Here is a 10,880-nt window from a genome sequence, read left to right on the forward strand (position 1 = left end):
ATACCACGGGCAAAGCAAAATAACTGAACAGCCATTGGTGATGGCAGAGCAAAATAATTGCGATTTGTCATGTGCATTGGCACATCAGGGCTGAAAATTGAGAACATTGATAATTAATTGATAATTAAACTGTGTGGAATCAAGATATCTGCAAGCACATCTCAGAATTCATACAATTGTCAAGAGAACACAGAAAGTAAGGATGAAAGCAGCACCCAAGAAGAGTTTACAAGATCAGATATTGGTGCTGAGCCTTGTTGATAACATCTCCACATTTTCCATATCAAAATTTGCATATTAAATTTCCAGTACAGTATTGCATATAGCACAGGAAACAATAAGTGTGACAGAAGAAGATGGGAACACTTTAAGCCAATAATTGTTCTGTCCTCTATTACCTGTTGTTTTAATGAAATGAATGAGCTGGAAAACTCTGTTTTAAAATGTAGGTGACATTATAAAGTTAAACTTATGAATGGGAGCTGAATATTCCAGGCTATAAAAACTTTCTGATATCCGGATGATATCAGGAAATACCGATAGACACAACTACAGCAATTGAAAGCAACACACACAAAATGCAGGAGGCACTCAGCAGGTCAGGCAGCATCTATGGAAGTGAATAAACTGTTGGTGTTTCGGACTGAGACCCTTCTTCAGGTCTGGAGAGGAAGGGGGAAAATGCCAGAATAAAAAGGTGGTTGGAGGAGAAGGAGGTTGATTACAGGTGGGTAAGAAAGGTAAAGGGCTGGAGAAGAAGGTGTTTGATAGGAGGGGAGAGTAGATCATAGGAGAAAGGAAAGAAGGAAGGACCCAGAGGGAAGTGACTGGCAGGTGAGAAGAGGTAAAAGGCCAGAGTGAAGAATAGAAGAAGAGAGGGAGGGAAGGAAAAAATGGACACTCATTTTGAAAGATGGCTTTAAAAAGGTATATTTACTAGTTGAAACACAACTTAATAAAATAACAGAACAGCAAGGGATGCAACATTTCATTAGCATTTGCCTGCAGAACAGTAGCAACATATTAAGAAAGATTAATATGTTAATATTAATATAGAGATTCGAAAAACATGTCTTGAAAATCGAGTGTATAAAATGAAAGGTTTTGATTCTCAAACAGATGGAGAAATATTCAGCTATTAAAGGTCATGCAGTTGTAGAATGTATTCAGGGCAAATTTCTAAAACAATTGCCTGCAAATGTATACTAGCTTCTATCTATATCACACAATAGACTGCTACAAGAAAACTGATCACTGATAGTAGTCAGTAACCTGCTGCATAGTTCTGTGTGTATGATATGCTTCTGCAAGAATATTCTTGGGCATGTACAGTATGAAGATATTCAACAGTGTATAATTCACACATGGGCACCACTTCCAAAAATAAAATCAGTTGTGCCTTCACATTTCTTGGTTGGAATTTCAGCCAGAGTTCATGCTTCTCTGGTGATAGCTGCACTGGAGAGACCATTTCCATATCTTTAGAAAATCTATCTTTTCCAGGAAGGTCTGTGATTGAAGAAGTATTTGTTCAACAGTTGTATAACACTTAGAGCCATAGAAGAGTCATAGAACACTAGAGCATTGAAACAGGCCCATCTAGTCCTTGCCAAACAATTATTCTGGCTAGTCACATCAACCTGCATCCAGACCGTAGCCTCCACACACCTCCCATCCAAATTTCTCTAAACTGATTAAATCAAACCTACATCCACCACTCCCACTAGCAGCTCATTCCACACTCTCACACCATCCATGTTCCTCTTAAGCATGTTACCTTTCACACTTAACCCATGACCTCTAGTTCTTGTCTTACCCAACCTCAGTGGAAAAAAGCCTATTTGTATTTACCCTATCTATACCCCCAATAATTTAGTACACCTCTATCAAATCTCCCTTCATTCTCCTACATTCTAAGGAATAAGATCCTAACCTTTTCAATCATCCCCTATAACTTACATTGTCTCAGTCTGTTCCCTGAGATGCAAGCTCAAGACGACTACCAGTTGCTTCAGGGAAGTTGACAACACAGTGAAAGATGTCCTCTGGCCTGCCCAAGATTCACTGGTGTTCTAGTGCACGGTGACGTGCAGCAAACTAACACAGTCTAGTGCTATGCGCTAAAGGATGGACAGAAGAGGGCTAAATGAGGAAAGGCTACAGCTTCAACCCTTCTGCATTACCCACTAGGATCTGCAATAGAACTCCATGAACTTTTAACTTAGGGTTATAAATGGATGAAAATTGCTAATGTGCAAATAGTAAGTAACAGGAATAGCATTGTGAAAATATTATCCTAAATATTCTGTATTATATAATTTTAATTTTTTAGGAAAGTATATTTTGCAATTAAAGAAATGCTGGCTACCGTCTTTTCAGCTGGTATTAATTGAGATCAAGAATCTGGCCCAGTTATGATACAAACCCCCAACAGTTATTTGCAACACTAACACAACCATCCAGTGACCGGTCATAATTCCACACTCCATCTTCCAGGCACCTCTTCCCTGCTCCTTCTCTTACTCCTGGCCTGCACAAATTTACTCTGTTAGTTTCTCACTCAGTAGGCCTCCTGCTTAAGTAGTCCTTTAGGGAAGGAAAATATAGCTGTTTCTTTATGACTGCCAAGCAATAGCCACATCTGCCAAGAGTTTTAAATTTCAGATACTTTTCCCTTTTACCTTGGGAGTGATAAAATGCTTTCATGTAATCTTTCAACCATTTTTAAAGCATTAGGTTATGTTTAATTTAAATAATTTTATTTTATGAATGTATAAATGAATTGTGATGTATTATTAACATATTTGTCTGATTAGTAGCATCTTGCAATGAAATGCAAAGTTTAACCAATTACTGCAGAGAAACGTAAAAGAGACAAATAAATGTTTTGCTGAGAACATCGACCATTCGCTACATGAAAAACTAGAACAGAATGTAATTTTCACCATTAAACCTAATTTACAGGCAAATCTTTTGAAATGTGTCTGCTTAATTTAAAGTAAATGAATAAATATATGTCAAAAATACCGAACCACACTGAAGCTCTTCATAGGCAGTGGAAGGAGAACAGACTCTGCAGCAAACAAAAGTATGGAAGGACCATCCTGTGGACAAAAAAACACAGAGGGCCTTTTAAAGCAGGGGCTGGCTGAAATGGGAGAAGATGGTGGAAGGGGATGAAGTGTGATTACAGGAACTGCAAAACATGAGATATTATTATTAAAGGGTCAAAGAATAAGCTTCAAAAGCTCTCTTTTGGAAAGCACTATTAAATTAAGAACTTCATGCCATCTTAAAAATGTCTTTCCTCAGGCAGTTAAGCTGATCAACTTCCATCACTGTACTGCACTCTAAACACTTGAAACCACTTTTTATAATGCTGTTTACACAGTAAATGCATGCTCTTATTTACATATTATGCATATTTTATTCCATATCCATACTTTAACCTCTAACTTACTTTATATACTCTGTATTAACTTCTTTATTTTTTATGATTGTTGAACATTATTGTACGTTAGGCCCTGACAACACATCACAACAAATTCCTAATACATATAAACATATATGGTGAATAAAGTTGATTCCCCTTGAATAATGGTGCAAATAATAAATATCTGAAAATGAGATGTGGATGCAGGAGAAGCTGTAGAAGCTTCTAAAGAAGTTTATCCTGAGTAAGGACCAAGGCATGTGCGGGAAATTATACTTGCCTTCTTTCAGCAGAAAAGTTGAGACTGAGATCTACCATTCACTGCACTACAAGTGTCACCTCAAAGCATCACACTGACTGCTGAAACAAGCTGCATGTTATTCATGCTTTCAGCCTGAAGAAAGACATTCGAAGTGTTTACAAATTGGGGACTACAGAACCCACTTCAAATAGTGCTAAGGTATTTTAAGACTCTAGTTTAACCACAAAATGCACTTTATCAATTACAGCTCAGCATTTAATAACATCACCCCCTCAAAACTAATCTGTAAACTCCAAGACCTGGGCCTCAATAGCCCCTTGTACAATTGTATCCTGGATTCATTCACTTGCAGACCCCAGCCAGACTGGATTGGCAAAAGCATCTCTCCGTAATCTCCATCAGCACATGTGCACCCCTGGGCCGTGTGCTTAGCCCCTGCTGTACTCGCTTTACACCTGTGACTGTGTGGCCAAGTACAGTCCCAAAATTCCAACACCATATACAAGGTCGCTGATGACATCATTGTTGTGGGCCATATCAAAGGTGGTGATGAATCGGCATAGAGAAGGAAGACTGAAAATTTGACTGAGTGGTGTAATAACAATAACCTCTTAATCAATGTCAATAAGATCAAGGAACTGATTGTAGACTTCAAAAGAGGGAAAGAAGAGGTCCATGAGCCAGTCCTCATTGGAGGTTCAGAGCTGGAGAGGGTCAGTAACTTTTAATTCCTGGATGTCACAATCTCAGAGGACCCGTCCTGGACCCATCATAGAAATACAATTGCAAAGCAAGCACAACAGTGCCTCAACTTCCTTTGGAGTTTGCAGATATTCAGCATGTCATCAAAAAGCTTGACAAACTCCCATAGGTGTGTAGTGGAAAGTGTATTGACTGGCTGCATTACAGCCTGGTGTGGGAACAACCGATGCCTTTGAATGGAAGATCCTACAAAAGGTAGTGGATTTGGCCCAGTACATCACATCTACATGAAACGCTGCTGGAGAAAAGCAGATCCCTCATCTAAAATCCATCATTACCACCCAGGCCACGTTTTTTTCCTGCTGCTGCCATCAGGTAGAAGGTACAAGTATCTCAGGACTCATGCCACCAGGCTCAAGAACAGTTACTACCCCTCAACCACCAGGCTCTTGAACAAAAGAGGATAACTACACTCATCTAATGAGATGTTCCCCCAACCAATGATCTCACTTTAAGGACTCTTTTTGTTATTTCATGCTCTCGTTATTTATTGCTATTTATTTCTATTTGCATTTGCAGTTTGTTGTCTTCTATGCTCTCGCTCTTTCGTTGATCCTGTTTACAGTTACTATTCTATAGATTCACTGAGTATGCCTGCAGAAAAAGAACCTCGGGGTTGTATGTAGTGACATGTGTGTACTCTGATAATAAATTTTACCTTGAACTTTGAAATAGACATACAGAGGCATGTGATTCATCTAAAATGCAGCACATGATGGTACAGCACATTATTGTCTATCGTCAACCAAACCAAATACTCAATTCATTATCATTTCAAAATTTGCTATGAAAATCCAAATCTGAAACAAAAATGTTAACACTCAGGACAAACTGTTGGTAGGTCTTAAGCTATAGAGGAACAAATTTCTAGATAGCTATCTCAGGCAATTCAGGGATCTATTGTGATTAACTTTTATTATCTTTCTGTGAAAACAAGTGTCTCAGAGAAACACATTAAATACCAGATTCATTACATACAAAATAAATTAAAAACAGTTAAAACATAAGAAATAGTAGCAAAAATAGGCCAAATAATTCTTTGACTCATCATTTTCTCAGCCCCATTCTCTTAATTAGTTGCAATCTTCTATTGTGATTACCTTTCTTTTGAAATTTCTTTGTTAAATTATCAAAGTATACATTTAGCTCTGTCCTTGCTAATGGATTTAATCATTCGGCATTATTAATTAATAACACATGATTGCTATAGGAACAGGAAAGTAATGTCTGAACCTCTTTTTCGCTTGCCTTTTTGTATTTCTACAAAAGCATTGTCCAAATAAGTATGGATTAAGACCAAGTGGACTTGGGAAGAAAATGTCACAATAGCTGGTTGTTTCTCTTGTTGTTGTATTTCAGACTTCTTCCCCACAACCAACATACTGTAGCATCATATTTAAAGAATTGCTGAAAGCTAGTGACTAAAATAATATACCAAAATTGTATACAGCTCAAAAATTAATAATTGACTATTAAGTCAGACATCATTTCCATTCTTGCGTTCCTTGATAATACACCAAATAGTTCTGTTCTCTTTGATATGGAAGACAATAGGTAGGTGGTTATCGGAAACTCATACCTGTTTGAACATTGTTTGCAGCTCAGATGCAACTTTTGGAGGGATTTGTAACCCCTGGAAAAGATGCACAATATATTCAATAAAATACTGCCATAGATAATAGATGCTTTTTAAGGAAAAACTAATAAGTTACTTATCTCATTCACTAAAGCCAAGCAAGTTAACAGGTAATTTTTCCAAGATTAGGGAAGTTTATTATTGGGTAGTAATCATAAAATATTTTCATTGGCCAATGTGACGTTAACAAGTCAACATGGAGTTATAGTCACTAAAACAATTATTAGGGAGGTTTGGAACAATAAATCTTTTCACAAGTATAGACTGAGGAATTCTTTGTTACAAACCGTAATGAAACATAGTCTATATATTATTTTATAGAGGAAGAGAGAGGTTCTGGGAAGAGAGGAATATTTAAGATTAATTGGTTAATTATAGTTACATGTGCTGAAGAAAAACTTTGTTTGGCATGTCATCCATACAGATCATTTCACCACATCAGTACATTGAGGTAGTACAAGGGAAAAGCAAGAGCAGAATGAAAAATGTAGTGTTACAGTGGCCGAGAAAGTGTAGAGCAGAAAGATAATAAGTTACAAAGCTGTGATAAGGTAGATTGTGAGGTCAGGAGTCCTTATTGTCTCACCGCTTCCATGACATACTGGCTAAACAGAGAAGCACCTTTAGTAACAGACCGATTCCACCGAGGCACACCACTGAGCCCCACAGGAGAGCCTCTCTCCCTGTGACTCCACCTTCTTAAGTATATGGTTTCATTGCACATACGTATTCCTTTTTATGCACATTCTGTATTCCTTTTCACGCACATTTTGTATTCCCTTTTGAACCTCAATGCTTACATAGAAAAATAGAAACATAGAAAATCTACAGCACATTACAAGACCTTCGGCCCACAATGTTGTGCCAACTATGCAACCTACTCTAACAGCTGCCTAGAATTTCCCTATCGCATAGCTCTCTATTTTTCTAAGCCCCATGTACATTTTGTGTGTTAAAGTATATATTTCTGACTGAGCAGCCTTGCAAAATAATTTCCTTCAGGATAAATAAAGTTTTATCTTACTTTTGCTTATCCTATAACAGTAGTATAGAAGCTGTCCTAAATTCCAATGGTACATGATTCAGACTATTGTATCTTCTGCTGGATGGGAGGGGACAGAAGACAGAACTCCTGGAGCAGGAGGGTTCTTTGTTTATGTTGAATGCTTTTCTGAGGCAGCTAAGTGTGCAGACAGAGTTCATGGAGGGGAGTTCTACACCCCTGAACTCTCTACGGATTATTGTGAATAGTTTAGAGAATGGATTTGACTGTGTCTCAGGTAGAAAAATATATTTGGATGGACTGAGTTAAATAGGTCATTTTTGCACAGTCTCAATTTATAATACCACCCTCTTTTTTCCTTTAAGCATCAAGTCATTTTTGTCCTTGCCTTTGTGATTCAGGAAATGAGAGAATGTGATAGAAATTAAATGCAATATACGGTATAAACACATAAGCAACTGAACAGAATAATGCAAGAATATTGCAGTTCAGGTGGCAGCAATGGTCTACCTACTACTCTTTCATTTAATGGGTATTATTTAAAGCAGAAAGTGGAAGATTTTCACAAACACATACAATGGATCTCAATGCTTAAATCTGTATTCTGAAAATGAGCAGAGGCAAGTTAAAAGTGAGTCATTGTCAAATATGCACTTGGTGGCCACTTTATTAGGTACCTCTTGTCCTCTTGTATCTAATAAAGTGATCACTCAGTGTGAGTTCATGGTCTTCTGCTGTAGCCCATCGACTTCAAGGTTCAATGTGTTGTACATTCAGAGATGTTCTTCTGCACACCAACTGTTGTAACATGTGGTTACTTCAGTTATTGTTGCCTTCCTGTACTGTGCTTTATACCCTAGCTTGGAGAAATATTGTCTCATTTCTACAATATATACATTGCATGGTTATATATATATATATTTAAATGTCGAAACTTGACTTGACTTCCTGTCAGTTTCAACCAGTCTGGCTATTTTTCTTTAACCTCTCATATTAACCAGACATTTTAGCCCACAGAACTGCTGCTTACTGGATGTTTTTGTTTCCTTTTCACGCCATTCTCCATAAACTCTGAGACCGCTCTGTGTGAAAATCCCAGGAGATCAGCGGTCTCTGAGATACTCAAACCACCCCAATTGGCACTGACAATCATTCCACGGTCAGTCACTTAGATAACATTTCTTCACCATGCTAATGTTTGGTCTGAACAACAACAGAACCCCTTAAGACCATAAGGTATAGGAACAGAATTAGGCCATTCAGCCCATCGAGTCTTCTCCGCTATTCCATCATGGCTGATCCCAGATCCCGCTCAACTCCATAAACCTGCTTTCTCCCCATGACCTTTGATGCCCTGACCAATCAGGAGACTACCAATTTTTGCTTTAAATATACCTGAGGGCTTGGCATCCACCACAGTCTGTGGCAGAGCATTCCACACATTCACTACTTTCTGCCGAAGAAATTTCCTCCTTACCTTTGTTCTAAAGGGTTGCCCCTCAATTTTGAGGCTGTGCTCTCTCGTTCTGGACATCCCCACCATAGGAAACATCCACTCGACATCCATGTTATCTGGTCCTTTCAACATTTGGTAGGTTTCAGTAAGACCCCGCCCCCCCCCCCCCCCGCTGCTGCATTCTTCTAAATTCCAGTGTGTACAGGCCCAAAGCTGCCAAACGCTCCTCATATGTTAACCCCTTCTTTCCTGGAATCATCCTCATGAACATCCTCTGAACTCTCAAATGACAACGCATCCTTACTGAGATATAGGGCCCAAAACTGTTGACAATACTCCATGTCTGCATGCTTTTATGCATTGAGTTGTGAAACATGATTAAATACTTTCATTGATGAGGAGGTGTACAGGTGTACCTAATAAAGTGGGCACGGAGTGTAGTTCTTAAATGGATGCACGGCATATTAAAATAATTATTACCTGACCTTTTGTCCTAAAATATCGAAACCAGAGTGAAACATTCCCATGTCCGTACATTGGATGTGAAGCGCGGCAAGTTCTACTGGTAATATTAATATCGAACAGAAGATGTCGCTCTTCACATGTAGTTGAGCGCCGGGAAGGTAGAGAATTGAATTTAAGACAAAGTCTGTTTGTTCAATTTGACATTCAGGTACATACAATCTGACGTTCGCTGTCTTTAATTATTTGATATACAACTTTCAATACCAATCAATAATTCTTTATAACTATTTGTTTGATGTAACTGCTTTCGATGTAATCGTCTCAGATACACGATGGCACGAATAGAGCGTAGGAACAAAGGCCCGAGATCAGAGTGATTGGATACAATTGGGCAGCAATTTTGGTATTTGCTTTGAATTTCCGTTGATTTGTAAATTAAAACGCAATAGTGTTCGTCATCTTGAAATAAAAACTGTTAATCGTGGTACTGTATGCATTTCCCCTTGAAGGAACAGCATCAGACCGGGTGATATGTTAAACCGAATTTAAATAATAAACTCAATAATCTAGAGTGGCGGGGAGAAAACTGGAGCAGGTACCAGATTAGGGTGATCGACCAAGATTATACTGAATGACAAAGCAAACACGAAGGGCCGAAGGGCCTAATCCTGGCCCCATCTCCTATGTCTTCTCTATCTGAAGTTAATTTTTGTGTAGACTGTCACATTTATTCCATTCCCAAGCAACTCACAATGCTCCTGAACCCGGAGATTTCGTCGGGTATTTTATTTTGGATATCTGTTGAAAGAAAATCAGTTGATTATCGGACTTCAGTTAAATGGCTATGGAGCAAAGATGCTGGGATGTTCAATACGCTTGATCTGACGAACTGTCAGGGCCGATTCCCGGTCCTATTCCTGAACTGCTCCAGTGGTCACATGGTACTGTCCAGGCAACCAGAAATAGTGTATAGTTTTTGATGGTTCCCTCTTAGACCTGCACTATGTCAACAGATTCAAGCCCCTGGCTCCTATGAGTGTTAATAATATGGCAACCCCAAGCCGTAAATTGGCTAAAAACGCGCGGATCGATGACAGTGTTATGGCCCAATATATTACCGTAATGTCCTTTGTGTCTCGCATTGAAAGCGTTGGACTACATTGGCACAGCAGCAGGCCCTCCCATTCAAACATATGAGAGAACAGGAGCAAAGTCATGAACTGGAAGGTGTGCAGCTATGGACGAGAGGAATTCATTCGAGCCATTAAACGTCTTTATTACTCTTTTTTAAATATAATTTTCCACCTTGCACGCTGCCATCATTCCCATGCACCGCGCATGTGGACTTCAGGCTGCCGACCGCCGACCGGCAACGGCACCAGTTCCAAAGACGTACCTCACTTTCTCTCCGCTTCCTTTGTGCTGAAGAGGTTGTTTGTTTCACAGGAATGAGGCCCTTAACCTCTCAGGTGTAATGGCGTTATGGTTCAACGCTCCCCACCATTTTACAATACAATGCTCCCAGGAATGGCCGAATAGACCCCATCCCAAAAAAACGTGTTCAGCCGCAAATAAAAAGTTTTCACAGACTAAGGGTGTTACTTCCTAAATGCCTTCTCCATTATAAACGCAATGCAGACCGAATTAATACTACGAATGAGTTAAAAGTCTGTCCAGCCGCAGTCCGAACCATTTCTTACCCGATTAGAATTGATCTGAATAAGTATTCGAGAAGACCACTTTATACGGTAGCTGTATTCTGCACTGATGTTAAAGCATACCGCTGTATCTCCTGCACCTCAGTACAAATATAAGGATCGGCTCCTCGCTATCGCTAACCTTCCTAGGAAACCATCCCTCTTA

This window comes from Mobula hypostoma, chromosome 2 (assembly GCF_963921235.1).
Source record: "Mobula hypostoma chromosome 2, sMobHyp1.1, whole genome shotgun sequence".
In the NCBI taxonomy this organism is placed as follows: domain Eukaryota; kingdom Metazoa; phylum Chordata; class Chondrichthyes; order Myliobatiformes; family Myliobatidae; genus Mobula; species Mobula hypostoma.